The sequence below is a fragment of the Brassica oleracea genome, chromosome C3 (assembly GCF_000695525.1).
Source record: "Brassica oleracea var. oleracea cultivar TO1000 chromosome C3, BOL, whole genome shotgun sequence".
Taxonomy (NCBI): Eukaryota; Viridiplantae; Streptophyta; class Magnoliopsida; order Brassicales; family Brassicaceae; genus Brassica; species Brassica oleracea.
The window spans coordinates 63,320,002-63,329,951 of record NC_027750.1 but is presented as its reverse complement, the minus strand read 5'-3'; the positions used below and the strand labels follow the sequence as shown (position 1 = coordinate 63,329,951).

Sequence of the window (9,950 nt, the reverse complement as noted above, 5' to 3'; positions counted from 1 at the left end):
ATCTAGTTTTTCCCCTCAAACCCGCAAAATCGAGTTTCCCCGCCAAAACTACAAAATCACGTTTTCCCGCCGAAACAGCAAAAACGAGTTTTCCGCCGAAACCGGCAAATCGGGTTTTCCCGCCCAAACCGCAAAATCGAGTTTTCCCGCCGAAACCGCAAAATCGAGTTTTTCCGCCAAACCCGCAAAATCGAGTTTTCCCGCCAAAAAAATCAAAATCGATTTTGCGGTTTCGGCGGAAAAACTCGATTTTGAAGTTTTGACGAAAAACTCGATTTTGCGTTTTTGGAGAGAAAACTCGATTTTGTTGTTTTAGTTGAAAACTCGATTTTGCGGTTTCGACGGAAAATTTCGTTGTTTAGTTTTTGGCGAGAAAACTCGACTCTAAGTTTTTTTTGGTGAAAAACATTATTAAATATTGTATAATAGTTGTGTGAGTCAAAATAAAAAGATTAGAATTTAAAACCTGGTTCTATTAGGGCCAACCCTGTTTAAACCCTATTTCAAAAATGAGGGTTAGGGTTACAAATGGGTTTGTTAGGGCTAACCCTCTTAGGTTGAGCCCATATTAACATCCCTACCAATGGCTTACAATTGTATAGACAGAAAGTGACTAAGGTTTGTTGAATATGGTTAAAACGACCAACGGATTGGCTTTACAAAAACAACCAACGGCTTAGAAATAAAGGCAACGACTATAACTTTGTTGGATGGATAAATAACAAATGGCTTACAAGTCTTTTAGACATAAAATGACTATGGATGGTTAAAAAGACCAACGGCTTGGCCTAAATAAAGTCTCTAGCTATGTAATTGATGATGGATAAACGACCAAGGGGTTACAAAATGTCTTTAGACAAAGGTTATCAGATCGTTGGAAAGATTCATTAAGACAAAGAGTATGAATTGGTTTTGAATCTTGCTGGATGAAAATAACTACGACCACGGGTTATGAAGAGTCATTGGAGAATCTTGCTACCCACTGCTTATGAAAATTATTAAGAGAAAGGGGGTGAAAACGTGTTCACTACACAAGTTCCCAAGGCTTGCAAAAGAAAAAATCTTTAAATACTCTGAATATGTTGGCTGGATCGAACGACCAGCAACTTACAAAAGAGTTTTAGAGAGACAAGACTCTGAATGTGTTGGATGGATAAAACGACCAATGACCTGCAAAAAAAATTTTCAGACAAAGGCTATGAGATCGAAAAAGCGACCAATGGCTTAAAATGTCTTTGAGGTAAATGAAAGCAGATTCATTGTTTTTTCTAATTACGGCTTATGAAGAGCTTTTAGACCATATTGGTACGTACGGCTTAAGAGAAGTCTTCAAACAAAGACCATGAATCTAAACCGGATTCATTGCTTACCCAAAACTCAATGAAGCAAAGGATGTTTGGAGATGTAAAGCATGAAAATATTTAACAAGTCTTTAGAAGAAGACTGTGATTTACGTTGGTACCCACAGCTTGCAAAAAGTATTTAAAGTCAATGAACGTGTTGGATGGATCAAACGACCAATGTCTTATAATTTCATGGGTCTTTAGAGTTACAAACGACCAACGACATGCAAAAAAAAGTTGTAGACAAAGGCTATGATTTGAAAACTGATTTGTTGCTTTACCATTACCCACAGCTTGGAAAACTTTTGTGGGATGGAAAAAACGACCAACTGCGCATAAAATATCTCAAGGCAAAGACTATGACTTAAAAAACATTATGTACTTTATAGTAACCCAACGGCTTTGAAAAGGTTGTATTCATTACTTTACTAAGTACACACGGCTTATAAAAAGTCTTTAGACAAAGACTGACTGAAAACAGATTCATGACTTTAGTACCTACGGCTTACAAAAATAAGTGTTCAGACAAAGACTATGAATTGGAGTGGTTGGATGGATAAAGCAACTAACAACTTACATGAAAGTATTTAGACAGACAAAGAATATGAATTTGTTGGATGGACAAAACAATCAATAGGTTAGATAGTCTTTGAGACAATAGCTGTGACAGCATATTCATTACATCACTACCCACGGCTTAGAAAGTGTCTTAAGACAGAGACTATGAATTGGTTTTCAACTTGTTAGATGTAGGAAAAACACCAACCGCTTTAAAAAGTCTACAAATTGAAAAAAGTCTCTCTACTTAACTACCACTCACGGCTTATGAAAAGTCTTAGGAGAAAGACTTATATCATTTCTTTACTAAATGCGGCTTAAATAGAGTCTAGTTACGACCAACAGCGCTTTATGAAGGGTTTACAGACAAAGGCTGTTGAATGGGAAAAATGACCAACGGCTTAAACCAAGTTTTATGAAAGAGATTATGAACCAGAATTTTGAGTCGGTTTTGGCTTGGTGGATGATAATAACGGACAGGTTAAACCAAGTCTTGAGACAACGATGAACCAAAAAAAAATGATTCTTCACTTCACAAAGACTATGGAATATTTTTTGAACTTGTTGGATGGAGTACATGTTAAGAAAAGTAATAGGAAAATCTTGCTACCCACTGCTTATGAAAAGTCTTTAGACAAAGACTGTTAATTGAAAACAGATTCATTGCTTTCTTGCCCGCAGCTTATGAAGAGCTTTAGACACTATTGGTATGTACGGATTGAGAGAAGTCTTCAATCAAAGACACTGAAGCTTAACCAGATCCACTGCTTACCCACAGTTTTATGAAGCAAAGGATGTCTGGGATGTAAAATGTGAGACAAATTTCGTACCAACGGCTTACAAAACAAGTCTCTAGACTGAGGCTGTGACTGTAAAGTGTAAACATATTAAGTTAGTACCCAGTGATTACCAAACAAGTCTTTAGACAAAGATTGTGATTCTAAACGTGATTAGTACCCACGGCTTGCAAAATGGTCTTTACACTGATTGCCGATTGCCAATGTATTCATTACAGTTGTACCCACAGCTTAGATATAGACTAATGAACTGATTTTTAACTTTGTTGGATGGAAAAAAAACTGACCAAAAATGGTCTTAGAGCAAAGACTATGAACTAAACAAGATTCATTTGGTTATTACTACTCACGGCTTATGAATTCAAAACGTATTCATTGCTTTAATACCCACGACTTTGTGAAAATGTCTTAAGGCAAAGACATTAAACTGAAAAAAATTGTACTTTATAGTAAAAACACAGCTTATAAAAGGGTAGATTCATTACTTTACTATGTACCCACGGCTAATAAAAAGTGTCTAAACAAAGACTGATTGAGGCAATGGCTTACAAAATGTCTTAAGACCAATGGCTAAAAAGATTTTAGAGCAGACTATTAATAAAAAAACGGCTTATGAAGAATCCTTAGACAATATTGCTACCAATGACCAGCGGCTTAAAGAAGTCTTCGGACAGAGACTATGTACCAAAAACAAATTCTTTACATTAACCACAAGGCTTAAAAATTCATCAGAAAAAAGAACGACCAATGGCTGAAAATAATTTTTAGGACAAAGACGATGAATCAAAAACCGAATCCTTACTTCACGACAAGCCTTGGATAAGTATTTAGACAAAAACGTGCATATCCGTTTTTTTGGCTTGTTGGATGGGAAAAACGACCAAAGGCTTAAGACAAATCTTTAAGGCGGAGAGTCATAGACTATAAACCAAATCGGTTTTTGCTTGTTGGAAGGTAAAAATGACCAACGGCTTAAAACAAGTTATTAAGATAGAGACTATGAACCAAAAGTTGAGTTTTTTTTTTTGGCTTTTGGATGGTAAAAACAACTAACTGCTTAAACCAAATCTTAAGACAGAGACTATGAACCGAGAAATTGAGTTGTTTTTTAGCTTTGTTGAATGGTAAAAACGACTAATGACTTAAACCAAGTCTTAAAACAAAGTCTATGCATCAAAATTGTGAGTCACTTTTGGCTTGTTGGATGGTAAAAACGACCAACCGCTTAAACCAAGTCTTAAGACAGACTAGAACAAAAAAAAGTTGATTCCTCACTTTACTACTTACGGGTTAGAAAAAGTCGATATAAAATGAGAAACGACTAAGAAAAGTCCTCTGTCAAATGTGCTAGGTTTTAGACTTGTTGTTGACTTAAGCATGAAGCTAAGTTAAGTTATCCTACTGAGTTTAGGACTAAATAGAATTTTTTTTTTGTAAAAAAAGCAAAAAAGCTTTCATATTAAATGCATAAAAAGGGTACAAGTATGAATTTTCACTCGTAAGTTTTGGAAAGCTTGGAACAAGAAGAGAGTTATCACAACCCTAATGAATGATTCAGTTAAGAATCATAAGCAGCAAGAAATTGAAAAAAAACATTGATCAATGGTTTTGGTTTCCTCGGCCACGGCCACGGCGACCTTTACCTCTTCCACCGACCTTCGTCCATCCCATGTCTTGTATCTTTTGAGTTGGTTTTATTGATCTTCCTCCTCTAGTTAAGTTACTAGAAGTCTCTCCAACCACATCATTACCATCTCTCTCAAAAGAAACCGGAATCTCCGGCTCAATATGAAATTGTTGATGGTTGTGAGCGAGGGGAGTGTAGGCACCAATATGTTGCTCCCTTTTAGAAGTGCCAGAGCCTTCCAAAGTGATAATTTGTGATGGAACATCTTCCATAATCTGTCTGATGTGGCACAGCATTTGCAGCTACTAATATAGGAAAAATGATATCATTCTTTGAGCAAGGGGCAGTATGTACCTCATGCGACTGTGTGGGTGAACTAACAAGAACCTCGGGCGGTGGAGTGTCATGAGACTCAGTTGGAGCCTCGTGTAATTGGCGGGAGAAGGGAGATTGCGATCCTGGTTCGAGATGGTCAATATGTGCACTCGGAGTGTTATGCAACACCTTAGCTATGTCCACAATTGGGATCTCTTCATTGGCAGCCGGAGCTTCTTTTGCAGTATGAACTTCTAGTGGCTTAGGAGGAAGAAAACATCTCTTCTCCTTATGGCCAAGTGCTCCGCATCTTCCACAAGCACTATGGATCCAAGCGTACTCCACATCTACGAAGAAGATATTGCCTTGCTTATCATCAAGCGCAATGAGCTTCGGAAATGGTTTATCTAACTCCACCTCCACTAAAATTTTTGCTTCTCCCATGTTTGTTGGATCTAATCGAGGCTTGTGTGTAAGCATTGGCTCTCCCAAACCTGAAGCTATATGACTGATGCCTAATCTAGAGAAGCATGAATCCGGTATATTCTTAAGTGTTACCCAGACCGGTAATGTAGATATCTCGGGGGTTTTTAAAGAATTTACGGGACTCCAAGGGGCCACAAAAAGGAGACAGTCATCGATATGCCACACACCCCGTTGAACAACCCATTTACGAGTATTTTCATGAGGGATATGAAATAAAAACGATGAATCTCCTAATTTCCGGCAAGAAATCTTACATTCCCGTCCCCATAACCTATTCAAGACAGCATGAATAAGATCCCCAGGCGGGCTTGAGCACCTATGGAACTGTCCAATTATGTATTCCTCGTTATTCTCCGGTCCTAACTTTAGAACCTTAGAAGGAATAGTCACCTGAGGAGTGCCATCCAGTCGGTAGGTTGGTACCGCCGCACGATAGAGGTTTCTGGAGGATTGATTCATCCGGGCAGCCCAAGGAAACCGAAGGCTTCCATCTTCCTTGAGTGTTGGAGGAGGAAATTTTCTTACGGGCAGATGAGGTGCTGCTTGAACCGGAAACAGCTTCCCCTTCTTTTGCTTCTGACCATTTGTGGAAGTTTCACCAAGAGAAGGCCAAAATGAATCGATTTGGCTTTTTACCGCTTCAGAAATGGTCAGCCTTGGAGTGGCTGGTTCCGAAGGAGTATGTGGGGGCGTGAAGTGAAGCGGCTTCGACCAAGCACCTATGGAACGGACAAAGGCAATACCTTTATCGGATTCAGCTTCACTGTCTTTATCGGATTCAGCTTCACTGTCTTCAATTCCAGAAATCATATTAGCCGAATAATCTGGTGCTAGTGTTACCTCGGCAACTACGTTGAACTCGTGGATGAGAGAACCAGGAGGAGGAGGAGACTTGGTGTTTGTAACAGCTAATATTGCAGGAGAAGGAAAGGCGGTGGTTTGTGGAGAAATGATGGTGATTGCAGAAGCAGGAGGAGTACCGGTGGTTTCAGTAGCAAGAGGGGGTACGACGATGGTTTCAGTAGCAGGAGGAGGATCGGTGGCGGAAGCCGGAGGAGCATCGGATTCTGTTTCTTTCACCAATGACAATGGAGTTACAGGAATGATGGGTTCTGGACTTGACCAGCGTCCTAGATACGGCCATCGAGGGTCCGGGGTAGGAGTCTGACGCAGGGCTTCGCCTTCAACGGCTACACCGGATGACTTTGGCTGAGATTCAATGACCGGAGAGGGAGGGTCTTGCGAGTTCCCATTGAAAGGATCCATCAGAGAACAAGCGAGAGGACTATGCAGAAGAGGATAGGTGATTCAGGTGTGCGGAGAGACCCAGCAGCAGCGACTCACGACGGAGAACGCCGACGGATCGAACAGAACTGAGTTTCTAGGGTTTCTCTTTTTGGGTCGTGAGTTGGGGGCGCGTGTGTTTGTTTTTAGTTAAATATTGTTCAGAGTTACCTTAAGTGTGCCTCCTAATGAGTTTAGGAGATTATATTTTGTTATATAAGTAGATGCCAAAGTGTGGCATAACTTGTGAAATTTGAGAGAGCTTTAGTTTTGAGTTAGTTTCTAAAGCTATAATAAATTTTGTTTTTACACTTGGATCTTAGTGATTACATTTAATAATTGCTATCAGAGCATTATTGAAATCGTAAAAGCATCCGAGAGAAGAAATGAAGCTTTGTGAGAAGACAAAACATGGGAGACTTAACCGTGACAACTTTTTTTTAAAATATGTTAATTTTCAAAATTAAAAATGAGAATATTAAACCAATTCTTTGTATTAACAGTCACATTTACAGGCCCTAATGCATATGCCACCTAAAGTTGAGATGGCTTTACTTTGAATGAAATGTGGTTCAAACTCAGTACTCATAAAAAACAAACAAACTAATATAGAAATTTAGCGCAAAGATACTACTAAATATGGATAGCAATTTAATGGAGAGTTTGACCATCATTAAAAGCGACATCCAATTAAGATTCTGTCTAAATGGAACTTTTATTTATTTATTCTTATTTTTAATGGAAACTTGGTGGCCAAGTTTGCTTGCTCTGTATTTATAGAAGGATTTAGGTGGGGATAATGTGAACATCTCTTCAGTTACGGTTCTTCCTTCTTCTTATTTATTTTGTTTTAATTTCTTGTTTAATTTTCGCTAAGAACATTCATGTCTCTCCTTCTCGGCCACTCCCCGAAGCTCTTCATTCGAAAACCGGTGTTGGTAAGAGCCTCTGCTGGCGGCTCATCTTCCCCGCTGCAAACCCCTCCTTGTTTCGTTGATGGCGCGAAATATTGTGGGCCGGATCATGTAGAGCTCCGTTTTTCATATACTTCTACAGATTATCCTAAACTGATAAAAAAGGCGCCTGTCGAGTTGGTGTATAACGATATTAATGATCCGATCATCCCATGGCCGGCTGAACAATTTGAAGAAGGCGATAAGGTTAGTGATGCAGAGGTAACAACAATCGGGTCCTCTCATGGCTGGGTAGCCTCTTTGATGCATGGCGTTGGCATTTTGCGTCTTCATGATGATCTAAACCCGGTTGCATCTGATGCAAATCCAAAATGCATCTCGCTGCCTCCTCCTGTATCTTTGCCTCGTTGCCAAACCCAATTCGTCACCAACGTGTCGTGGCTGTTAAGTTCATGGGACCCCAACTCAGCTACTGCCGACCCTCTGCTCAAGGCAACTCCAAGTGGTTCAACATCAGGATCGCAAACCCTTGCTTCTTCTCCTCCCGTCTCATGTTTTCCAAGAAACATAACATGTTTCGCATACCTGGAGCTGGAGGCCAACTCATTGCATCATGGGATCTCTGCAAAGACGAGCACACACCCAAGTTTCAGGAGTTGCGATATCATTTCCTTCCAGAGCCGACCGAAGCAGAACGTGAGGTTATGGATACCTGTCTCACGACCGAACACTTGGTGGAATCACAATCCACAGGTGAAACCTTTTTGGTCAAGTGTTTCAGACAGACTGTGGACGGTATTGCCGTATTGCAAACAAAAGGTGTAATGGTGTTCAGGGTAGCCCCCAAGGGAAATGCAGTGTACACTCAAGACATTGGAGATCTCACCATTTTCATCTCAAAGGCTGAAGCATTCTGTGTCCGTGCTAGCTCTTTTCCTGGCGTGAGCCCTAACCATGTCTATATCTTGGATGTCATGGAGATTTCATTTTTCAAGCTTGCTGATTCTTCCATCACAACTCTTACTGAAAGAATCATGGCCCCTTACTTTTTTCCACCTCAAAATATAGAATATTAAGTTTGGGATTGAGTTGAGTATAGAGTCTTGTCTTTTCTTTAAATGCTTTCAACCATCAAAATAAATTATGTTTTAGTTTATGCTCTGTGAGAATACAGTTCCAGTTAAACAAAATTAATTAGTATATCAATAACTTACAACACTTGTGTTATGTGAAAGGACCCATAGCTAATGTGATCGATCTTCAAAGACCATCTTATATCTTCTCACTTTTTTCTATATCTTTGGGGTCCTTTTCTGAATCTCATCAACTAGATCAAAATTAAATGCTCTGTGAGAATAAAGTTCCAATTAAACAAAATTAATTCGTATCTCAATAACTGACAATGAACAACATTCTATGTCTCTCTGTGTTCTTAGCAATCGTCACCTTAGAGGACTAACATGGCAGAACTTCTCATCAGAAGTGTTGGTGATTCTCATAGTTTGTCTGGTGATGGGAGGTTTTGCTAGATTATATTCGTATAGTAATATTTGCAAGCCCTAATAAAACCACTAGGTTTACTTGACGTACAAGTAATCTTGAGTTTATACGATGGAATACTATCTGTGTTGTATATTTAGCCTTACTGCAAGATTATCTCCAAGATTTATTTCTTGACTATTAACACCGATTTTTTGGAATTTTTTTTGACAAAATGGTTTTATACTATTTTCGGTAAGTGTTCGGGCGAAAAATTTCGTTAAAATAACCGAATGTTGGACACAATGAAATAGTGTAACCATATGTCAAAACCCAAGTTGGTTTGACAAAATAAAAAGAATATTATTATAATTTATGATATTAACTAGGTGATTTTTCCGTGCTTATGCACGGATACAAACATTTACGTAATGATTGAATTAAACAATTAATAAAAGAATATTCTTTGTTTATAACTTTTAAGTTAATTTTTAATCTCTATAATATTATTTGAAATGTCAGTTTGTTATGTATTATTATGTTCCCATCTTAATTGGATATATGATTTCACATATAATATTTTGTATAGTTTCAAATATTTATTTTTGTGTTAAATTATATCTATTATTCTAAATTAAAAATGATTTTTTAACTATATTAAAATTGGACTATTATTTTCTTAATTTCATGTAGTTAAGTTCATTTTCTTACATTTGTAAATATATTGGTGTTTTTTTGTATAAATGGGTATATATTATTTTAGAAAATAGGAAACATAAATATTAAATCAGAATTGCATTAATAAACATAACTTGTATTATTTTGAAAATTCATACAACAGAACACTACTACACATTAAATCTTAATAATTGTTTGATTTGATTTTTCATAATTTAGTATATTGAATTGTATCGATTTTCTAGATCAAATTTGTTTTTTTGGTTACAATTAAACTAAAATAAACTCATCTTGTTACTTTTATCTTAGGATGAAAAATATATTTTGTAAGATTCTGTATAATTTGCTATATGCTGTTTTCCATAAAATTAAAAAATTGAAGTGTTATAAATTTTGTTATGAAAATTCTAATTGTTCAATCAAAAATATATTGATAAATAAGAAATATTATATATATTGTTGTTGCCTC

At 37.5% G+C, this 9,950-nt stretch overlaps 1 pseudogene; it reads left to right on the top strand.

Moving 5' to 3' along the window:
• The window catches only part of LOC106335678, a 17,718-nt pseudogene extending 9,234 nt beyond the window's left edge, over positions 1-8,484 (top strand).
• Positions 8,485-9,950: the final 1,466 nt, after the last annotated feature.